General features: G+C 36.4%; 1 non-coding gene across 1 annotated transcript; it reads right to left on the reverse strand.

Annotated features, from left to right (window-relative positions):
- Positions 1-8,364: 8,364 nt before the first annotated feature.
- On the reverse strand, positions 8,365-8,468 carry LOC148570075 (small nucleolar RNA R71). Its single transcript, XR_015908371.1, has one exon. It is a non-coding gene; the product is annotated as a small nucleolar RNA R71 (small nucleolar RNA).
- Positions 8,469-10,243: the final 1,775 nt, after the last annotated feature.

A 10,243-nucleotide genomic window follows, 5' to 3' on the forward strand; every position in this document is an offset into this window, starting at 1 on the left:
TCCTTCTATGGCAAGATGTGTGTTGGTGGATCACCGTTGTCAATGGCTACCATCCTTCCTTTCAGTGAAAAGGGTCCAGGTGCGCTGTCACCGCACGGCTAATCATCTGCATGTTCTCAATCGTACCGGAATAGGATTTACTATCCTTTTGCGTCTGTCACTACGCCCAGCACTCGTGAGTTTGAAGCTTGTCACAGTCATTCAATCCATGAATCCTACTCGGAATACCACAGACAAGGTTTAGACTTTCTGGATTCTCTTGAATGCTGCCCTCAATCTAGCTTATACCACGAAGATTCTGATTAAGAGATCCAAGAGATATTCATTCATTCTAGGGTGGAACGGAAGTGGTTGTCAGGTACGCGTTCATGGGGAAATGATGATGATTGTCACGTTCATCACATTCATGTTGAAGTGCGAATGGATATCTTAGATAGGAACATGCATGTTTGAATGGAAAACAGAAATACTTGCATTAATTCATCAAGACACAGCAGAGCTCCTTACCCCCAACAATGGAGTTTAGAGACTCATGCCGTCAAAGAGTACAAAGTTCAGATCTAAAATGTCATGAGATACAAAATAAATCTCTAAAAGTTGTTTAAATAGTAAACTAGTAACCTAGGTTTACAGAAAATGAGTAAACTATGATAGATAGTGCAGAAATCCACTTCTGGGGCCCACTTGGTGCGTGCTGGGGCTGAGACTAAAGCTTCTCACGTGCCTGGGCTGTTTTGGGCATTCAACACCAGGATGTAACCTGTTTCTGGTATTGAACTCCAACTTGTAACATGTTTCTGGCGCTGGACGCCAGACTGCAACATGGAACTGGCGTTGAACGCCAGTTTACGTCATCTATCCTTGAGCAAAGTATGAACTATTATATATTACTGGAAAGCCCTGGATGTCTACTTCCAACGCAATTAGAAGCGCGTCAATTGGACTTCTGTAGCTCCAGAAATTTCATTCCGAGTGTAGAGAGGTCAGGATCCAGCAGCATTAGCAGTCCTTTTTCAGCCTGAATCAGATTTTTGCTCAGCTCCCTCAATTTCAGCCAGAAAATACCTGGAATTACAGAGAAACACACAAACTCATAGTAAAGTCCAGAAATATGAATTTTTCCTAGAAACTAATGAAAATAAACTAAAAACTAACTAAAACATACTAAAAACTATATGAAATTAACCCCAAAAAGCGTATAAAATATCCGCTCATCAAAGATCTTCGACCATCGGATGGCTAGGCGGCTACAGCAGGTGATGGAGGATGCACGTGAGCGGCGCGACCACCTCACTATTTGACTCCGCTTGGACCTTATGAAGACACTGTACATACATTGGAAGACTGATGAGGGGTTCAAGTATCATCGTCTCATGAACAGAGCTAATAGGACATCGGCTAGATTGTCGAAGTATACTGGTGGGTAAACGACTTTTATGAAGACAAAGGCCAGGCTGGTATGTAACTTGTTTCAATTATTTATTAAGTTTGTTTTGTTTTGAAATATAATGTCATTATTACTTGATTTAATATGTTGTTGCGTAGTCTAAGTCGTTGAGTCGTGATGCGACGATGGTAGAGACCTTCAAGTACACTTACACCTTGAAGAGAACAAGAAGAGATTTACTGATTAGCGGGCTGCAGATCATTATGTGAGTAAACATCATGGGGTATAAAGTTTTCAATTAATTGCAGTCCAAATCAGAACATGTGTTGCACAGGACCGTATCAACAGGATGGGATCGTTCTTCGGCAAACTCAGCAAACTGGAGATAATGGAAACAACTCTGCTGTAGATGAAGTCAATCCAAACACGGTTAGCGCGAGACCGTATTTACGGGATGGGATCGTTCTTCGCCGACAACCTCCGGACCTCCACACTGAGACATTCATCTGCCTCTACCACATGCCGACCCGTCGATCCCGAGGACGACGTCGATTTGAGGGATCAGGTGTTGGAACTCACTCGGAGCCTCCACCAACAGGCTCAGCAGTTGCAACAGTTTGAGGAGAAGTATTAGAAGATCCTCACATGCGTCTTAGATATAGATTTTCTCAGGCTGGAGTGGATGCAGGAGCTAGAGCAGCTTCAGCAGATGGAGCAGCAGATGGCGGTATACTAAGATCAGGCACAAGCCCGTGGCAACAGCACGACTGGTGGCAACAGCACGACTGGTGGCAGCAGCGCTACTGATGGCAACTGCGCTGCTATAGGGGCATCGACATCACTGCTTATAGTCTGCTGCCCTCGGCAGGACCAGGAAGATGACGACGATGACTATCAGAATCTTTAGTTGTTAGAGTTTTGTTATAGACGATTTTATTGTATATTCTTTTTTTTTTTTTACTTTTAAGTTTTTTTTGTACACTTGATATTTAATTTACCATATTTGGTTTCTATTATGTAGAATTTGACTACTAATTGTGCAAAAAAATAAATTTAAATAAAAAATAAAAAATAAATTTGACCATCACAGAATAAATTTAAGAAAATAGTGGAGTGGCTAAATTACCGACAGATTAAATAAAGAATCCATCACAGAATCCCATGGTAATTAGTTACCAACAAGGGTTATACTGCCGGATTAATTCCGATAAAAAATTTGATGGTAAATATACTACCTGCAGATTATTTTCGTCAATCCGTCGCTAAATCCGACGGTACTCAATGTTTTTTTTGTAGTGCATGCTTATGACTTTTTCACTTTGCAATCGCATGCAAAGTTTATAACATAAAAATTAGTCCGGGTCTCAGTAAGCGTGCCAAATTGTTTTTGCTTGGACTTTGGTTTGAGTTCAACAAAGTGTGTCGGCCAAGTTTATATCAATATTTCAATAATTTAGGAAGCTTATAAGACTCTTCTTGAAGAGTTTGACCTAGAGACTTATCGTCTTAAAACATCAAAACTTTCCACAAAACTAAATAACTTTATTAATATTGGCATACCCCTACAAACAGAATTCCCAAGTGTTTGAATAGAAAGTAGAATCAAACACAAAACAAGAAATTGGAAACAAAGCAAATGCTTGAATATGGAAAATAAAAAAATAATTTGAAGAACAAAATTAAAGAAATTAAAAGGTAAACTAGAATTGAAATGAAAAATAAATAAAGTGACTTTTAATACTCTCATGCACCTGCACTCTATTGTTTTATTGCGTTAGTGTGACTAAAAATTTTCCCAATTTCTGCGTAATTTTGTGAGTTGTCCAATAGAAGTCACTAATCAATCTTCAACTACCTATTTTTCAGTTTAGGGATTAAATAATTTACCTCACATTCATGACAATTATTCTTTTGGATCATATTAACAATTTTACACACGTTTTAATTATGATTTCTTAAGATTCGATGGATTTGCCTTTTACTTACTTTTTTGAAATTTCGCTAAGAGTTATACTTAGCAAGTTTCAACACCCTCTGACCTCATGCCTTGTTTCAACCAAAATAAGTCCAAAGTGATCATAGCTACATTCTTAACTCTTAAGATTGAGATTCTTTTTTAGCATAAATAGTCATGGTAGAGTTGAAGGATACATTTGGTCGAACTGATAGAGGATTTTCAAAATTCAGTAGGTGCATCGAATCGTATAAAATAATACTACGGTGAGTGGGTTATCGTTCCCACAAGGATAAATAGATTGAGCAAGCAATGATTAATTGATTACTTCTAATTAGACAAATAAAAAACAGAAGAATGAGAATTGAATGTTAAACAGGGGCAAAGCAAATAGCAAAGCAGTGAATGAAAAAAATAATGATGAGAATGTTAAAGTTTTAAAGATGTTCACTCTCTAGGAAAATCAATCCTTATGTGTATTTATTTAGAGGCATGTAGAGATCAATTCATGACAAATCATAAATAACCAAATTTTAATTCTTTGGCAATTTAATTTCTCTTTAATTACTTAATTACTAATTCCTTAGTCAATTAATTAAGAAAAGAGGTTAAGCACAATTCTAATTTATATTCACATAAGATTCTAGAGTGATACTAGGTTGGATTATATGTCACTTATCCAAAATAGTTCTAATCCAGTTGAAAATCATGAGAATTACGTACACTTTTTAATGCCCTATTCCTAGTTAGATTAAAAAGTCATGAGAAAGAGTTTTCAAGCTAATTCCAATATTAAATTTTTCAAAGTAATATTAGAATTCAAAATAGAATTAGAATGTTTTCCAACAATTCCAATCTTTAAGGATGAAAAATGAAAATTCAATCATGAAATAGATCAAAGCATAAACGGTCAAATAAAATAAAATACTTAGATTAATAATCCATAAAAAGATAAACAGAGCTTCTGATGAGCGGATAATTTATACGCTTTTTGGCATTGTTTTTACATAGTTTTTAGTATGATTTAGTTAGTTTTTAGCATATTTTTAATAGTTTTTAAATAAAAATCACATTTCTGGACTTTACTATGAGTTTGTGTATTTTTCTGTGATTTCAGGTAATTTCTGGCTGAAATTGAGGGACTTGAGCAAAAATCAGATTCAGAGGCTGAAGAAGGACTGTAGATATTGTTGGATTCTGACCTCCCTGCACTTAAAGTAGATTTTCTGGAGCTACAGAAGTCCAAATGGTGGTCTCTCAATTGCCTTGGAAAGTAGACATCCAGGGCTTTCCAGAAATATATAATAGTCCATACTTTGCTCGAGTTTAGATGACGCAAACTGGCGTTCAACGTCAGCTTCCTGCCCTATTATGGAGTTAAACGCCAGAAACAGGTTGCAAATCAGAGTTAAACGCCAGAAACAGGTTACAACCTAGTGTTTAACTCCAAAAGAAGTCTCTACACATGAAAGCTCAATGCTCAACCCAAGCACACACCAAGTGGGCCCCGGAAGTGGATTTCTATGTCATTTACTTATCTCTGTAAATCCTAGTAACTAGTTTAGTATAAATAGGACCTTTTACTATTGTATTATCTATCTCTGGACGTTTAGTTCTTAGATCATGGAGGCTGGCCATTCGGCCATGCATGAACCTTCATCACTTATGTATTTTCAACGGTAGAGTTTCTACACACCATAGATTAAGGTGTGGAGCTCTGCTGTTCCTCATGAATTAATGCAAAGTACTATTATTTTTCTTATTCAACTCAAGCCTATTTCTTCTCTAAGATATTCATTCGCACACAAGAACATGATGATGTGATGATTATGTGACGCTCATTACCATTCTCACCTATGAACGCGTGCCTGACAACCACTTCCGTTCTACTTGCAAACAAGCTTGAATGTGCATCTCTTAGCCTCCTGATTCACGATCAGAGTCTTCGTGGTATAGGCTAGAATTATTGGCGGCCATTCTTGAGATCCGGAAAGTCTAAACCTTGTCTATGGTATTCCGAGTAGGATCCGGGAAGGGATGGCTGTGACGAGCTTCAAACTCGCGAGTGTTGGGCGTAGTGACAGACGCAAAAGGATTACTGAATCCTATTCCAGCATGATCGAGAACCGACAGATGATTAGCCGTGCGGTGACAGCGCATCTTGGACCATTTTCACTGAGAGGACGGGAAGTAGCCATTGACAATGGTGATGCCCTACATAAAGCTTTCCATGGAAAGGAGTAGGAATGATTGGATGAAGACAACAGGAAAGCAGAGGTTCAGGAGGAACAAAAGCATCTCTATACGTTTATCTGAAATTCTCACCAATGAATTACATAAGTATCTCTATTCTATTTATATTTTAATTATATTTTAATTATCAATTCACCATAACCATTTAAATCCGCCTGACTAAGATTTACAAGGTGACCATAGCTTGCTTCAAGCCGACAATCTCCGTGGGATCGACCCTTACTCACGTAAGGTTTATTACTTGGACGACCCAGTGCACTTGCTGGTTAGTTGTGCGAAGTTGTGAAGAAGAACTAAGATTATGAACGTGCGTATTAAGTTTTTAGCGCCGTTACCAAAGAATGAACGATCACGATTTCGTGCACCAAATTTTTGGCGCCGTTGCCGGGGATTGTTGGAGTTTGGACAACTGACGGTTCATCTTGTTGCTCAGATTAGGTAAATTTATTTTAATTTTAAGCTTTTTGTTTTTATTATTTTTATTTTTATTTTCGAAAAAATTTTCAAAAAATTTTTTTTCTATGACTTCAGAATTTTTAAGAATGAATTATAGAGTTTCACCATGACATGTTGAAGCCTGGCTGGCTATTAAGCCATATCTAAATTCTTTTGGACTGAGGTTTCCACCTGTTATGAAATGCTTGTATGTACTGCTAAGGCTTGGCTGGCCATTGGCCATGTCTAGTGTTTTGGACCGGAACTTTTACTAAAAGCTTGGCTGGCTAGTGAGCCATGTCTAATTCCTGGACCGGAGCTTTAGACTAACATTGCATGATTCCTGGAATTCTCATTAAAAATTTTGAAATCCTTATTTCCCTTTTCCAAAATATTTTCGAAAAATAAAAAAAAGTTAATAAAATCATAAAAACCAAAAATAATTTGATGTTTCTTGTTTGAGTCTAGTGTCAATTTTTAAGTTTGGTGTCAATTGCATGTTTTTATAATTTTCTTTAATTTTCGAAAATTCATGCATTATGTTCTTCATGATCTTCAAGTTGTTCTTGATGATTTCCTTTGTTTGATCTTTGCATTTTCTTGTTTTGTGTCTTTTCTTTTTTTTTTTTTAAGTATTTTCAATTTGTTAGTGTCTATACATGAAAAATTGTTAAGTTTGATGTCTTGCATGTTTTTCTTTTCGTAAAAATTTTTAAAAATAAGTTCTTGGTGTTCATCTTAACATTCATAGTGTTCTTGCATGCATCATTTGTTTTGATCCAAAATTTTCATGCATTGAGTCTTTTTGATGTTTTTCTCTTTCTTCATTAAAAATTCAAAAATAAAAAAATATCTTTCCCCTATTTCACTCATAAATTTTCGAAAATTTGAGTTGAATTTTTCAAAACTTTTTAAAATTTAGTTGTTTATTATGAGTCAAACCAAATTTTCAATTTAAAAATTCTATCTTTTTCAAATCTTTCTCAAAAAGCAAATATTTTTCATTTTTTTCTTTCATAATTTCAAAATTTTCAAAATTTACTTTCAAAATCTTTTTCTTATTTCTATTTCATATTTTCAAATTAATACTAACAATTAATGTGATTGAATCAAAAATTTTAAGTTTGTTACTTGCCTAGTAAGAAAGGTTCAATCTTTAAATTTTAAATCATATCTTTTTGTTTCTTGTTAGTCAAGTAATCAACTTTAATTTTCAAAATCAAATCTTTTTAAATTTCTTTCTCAAATCTTTTTCAAAATAAATTTCAATCACATCTTTTTCAAAGTCAATTTCAAAATCTTTTCTAACTTCTTATCTAACCTCTTATCTTTTTAAATTTGATTTTCAAATCTTTTTTCAATTAACTACTTGACTTTTTATTTAATTTTAAAAGTTTACTATTTCAATCATATCTTTTTCAAAACTACCTAACTAATTCTCTCTCTAATTTTCGAAAATTACCTTCCTCTTTTTCAAAATTTTTTTAATTAACTAATTGTTTTAAATTTTAATTTAGTTTAATTTCATTTTTCTTTTTAAAATTTTCGAATTTTAACCAAAATTCAAAATAAAAATAAAAATATTTTTCTTTTCTTTTCAATTATTTTCGAAAATTCTTCTCTCTCACCTCCTTCTAATTATTTATTTATCTACTAACACTTCTCTTCTTCTTAAAAATTCGAACCCTCTCCCTCTTTCTGTGTTTGAATTTCTTTTCTTCTTCTACTCAGATAAAGGAATCTCTATACTGTGACATAGAAGATTCATCTTCTTTTCTGTTTTCTTCTTTTTCATATGAGCAGGAACAAGGATAAGAACATTCTTGTTGAAGCCGATCCTGAACCTGAAAGGACTCTAAAGAGGAAGCTAAGGGAAGCTAAAGCACAACTCTCTGGAGAAAATCTGACAGAATTTTTCGAAAAAGAAGGAGACATGGCCGAAACTAATAATAATGGTGGAGGTGCAAGGAAGATGCTTGGTGACTTTACTGCACCAAATTCCAACTTATATGGAAGAAACATCTCAATCCCTGCCATTGGAGCAAATAATTTTGAGCTAAAGTCTCAATTAGTTTCTCTGATGCAACAGAATTGCAAGTTTCGTGGACTTCCATCAGAAGATCCTTTTCAGTTCTTAACTGAATTTTTGCAGATCTGTGATACTGTTAAGACCAATGGGGTTGATCCCGAGGTCTACAGGCTTATACTTTTCCCGTTTGCTGTAAGAGACAGAGCTAGAATATGGTTGGACTCTCAACCTAAAGATAGCCTGAACTCTTGGGATAAGCTGGTCACGGCTTTCTTAGCCAAGTTCTTTCCTCCTCAAAAGCTTAGCAAGCTTAGAGTGGATGTTCAAACCTTCAAACAGAAAGAAGGTGAATCCCTCTATGAAGCTTGGGAGAGATACAAGCAACTGACCAAAAAGTGTCATTCTGACATGCTTTCAGAATGGACCATCCTGCATATATTCTATGATGGTCTGTCTGAATTATCTAAGATGTCATTGGACCATTTTGTAGGTGGATCCATTCACCTAAAGAAAATGCCTGCAGAAGCTCAGGAACTCATTGACATGGTTGCAAATAACCAGTTCATGTACACTTCTGAAAGGAATCCTGTGAGTAATGGGACGCCTCAGAGAAAGGGAGTTCTTGAAATTGATGCTCTGAATGCCATATTGGCTCAGAACAAAATATTGACTCAGCAAGTCAATATGATTTCTCAGAGTCTGAATGGATTGCAAGCTGCATCCAACAGTACTAAAGAGGCATCTTCTGAAGAAGAAGCTTATGATCCTGAGAACCCTGCAATAGCAGAGGTGAATTACATGGGTGAACCCTATGGAAACACCTATAATCCCTCATAGAGAAATCATCCAAATTTCTCATGGAAGGATCAACAAAAGCCTCAACAAGGCTTTAATAATGGTGGAAGAAACAGGTTTAGCAATAGCAAGCCTTTTCCATCATCCACTCAGCAACAGACAAAAAATTCTGAGCAGAATCCATCTAGCTTAGCAAATATAGTCTCTGATCTATCTAAGGCCACTCTAAGTTTCATGAATGAAACAAGGTCCTCCATCAGAAATTTGGAGGCACAAGTGGGCCAGCTGAGTAAAAGGGTCACTGAAACTCCTCCTAGTACTCTCCCAAGCAATACATAAGAGAATCCAAAAAGAGAGTGCAAGGCCATTACCTTACTTGGTGTGGCCGAACCCAGAGAGGAGGAAAAAGATGTGAATCCTAGTGAGGAAGACCTCCTAGGACGTTCACTGACCAATAAGGAGTTTCCCTTTGAGGAACCAAAGGAATCTGAGGCTCATACAGAGACCATAGAGATTCCATTCAACTTGCTTCTGCCCTTCATGAGCTCTTATGAGTATTCTTCCTCTGAAGAGGATGAAGACATTACTGAAGAGCAAGTTGCTAAGTACCTTGGTGCAATCATGAAGCTGAATGCCAAATTATTTAGTAATGAGACTTGGGAAGATGAACCTCCCTTACTCACCAATGAACTGAATGCATTGGATAGGCAGAAATTACCTCAAAAGAAATAAGATCCTGGTAAATTCCTAATTTCCTGTAACATAGGCACCATGACCTTTGAGAAGGCTCTGTGTGACCTAGGGTCAGGCATAAACTTAATGCCACTCTCTGTAATGGAGAAACTAGGAATCTTTGAGGTGCAAGTTGCCAGAATCTCATTAGAAATGGCAGATAACTCAAGAAAATAGGCTTATGGACAAGTAGAGGATGTGTTAGTAAAGGTTGAAAGCCTTTACATCCCTGCTGATTTCATAATCCTAGACACTGGGAAGGATGAGGATGAATCCATCATCCTTGGAAGATCCTTCCTAGCCACAACAAAAGCTGTGATTGAAATAGACAGAGGAGAGTTGGTCCTTCAACTGAATGAGGACTACCTTGTGTTTAAGACTCAAGGTTCTCCTTCTGTAACCATGGAGAGGAAGCATGAAAAGCTTCTCCCACTGCAGAGTCAACCAAAGCCCCCACAGTCAAACTCTACATTTGGTGTTGGGAGGCCACAACCAAACTCTAAGTTTGGTGTTGAACCCCCACATTCAAACTCTAAGTTTGGTGTTAGGATGTCCCAACCTTGCTCTGATTATCTGTGAGGCTCCATGAGAAGCTCACTGTCAAGCTATTGACATTAAAGAAGCGCTTGTTGGGAGGCAACCCAATGTTATTTAATTA

This window comes from Arachis ipaensis, chromosome B3 (genome assembly GCF_059453495.1).
Source record: "Arachis ipaensis isolate K30076 ecotype BB chromosome B3, ASM5945349v1, whole genome shotgun sequence".
NCBI classification, from domain to species: domain Eukaryota; kingdom Viridiplantae; phylum Streptophyta; class Magnoliopsida; order Fabales; family Fabaceae; genus Arachis; species Arachis ipaensis.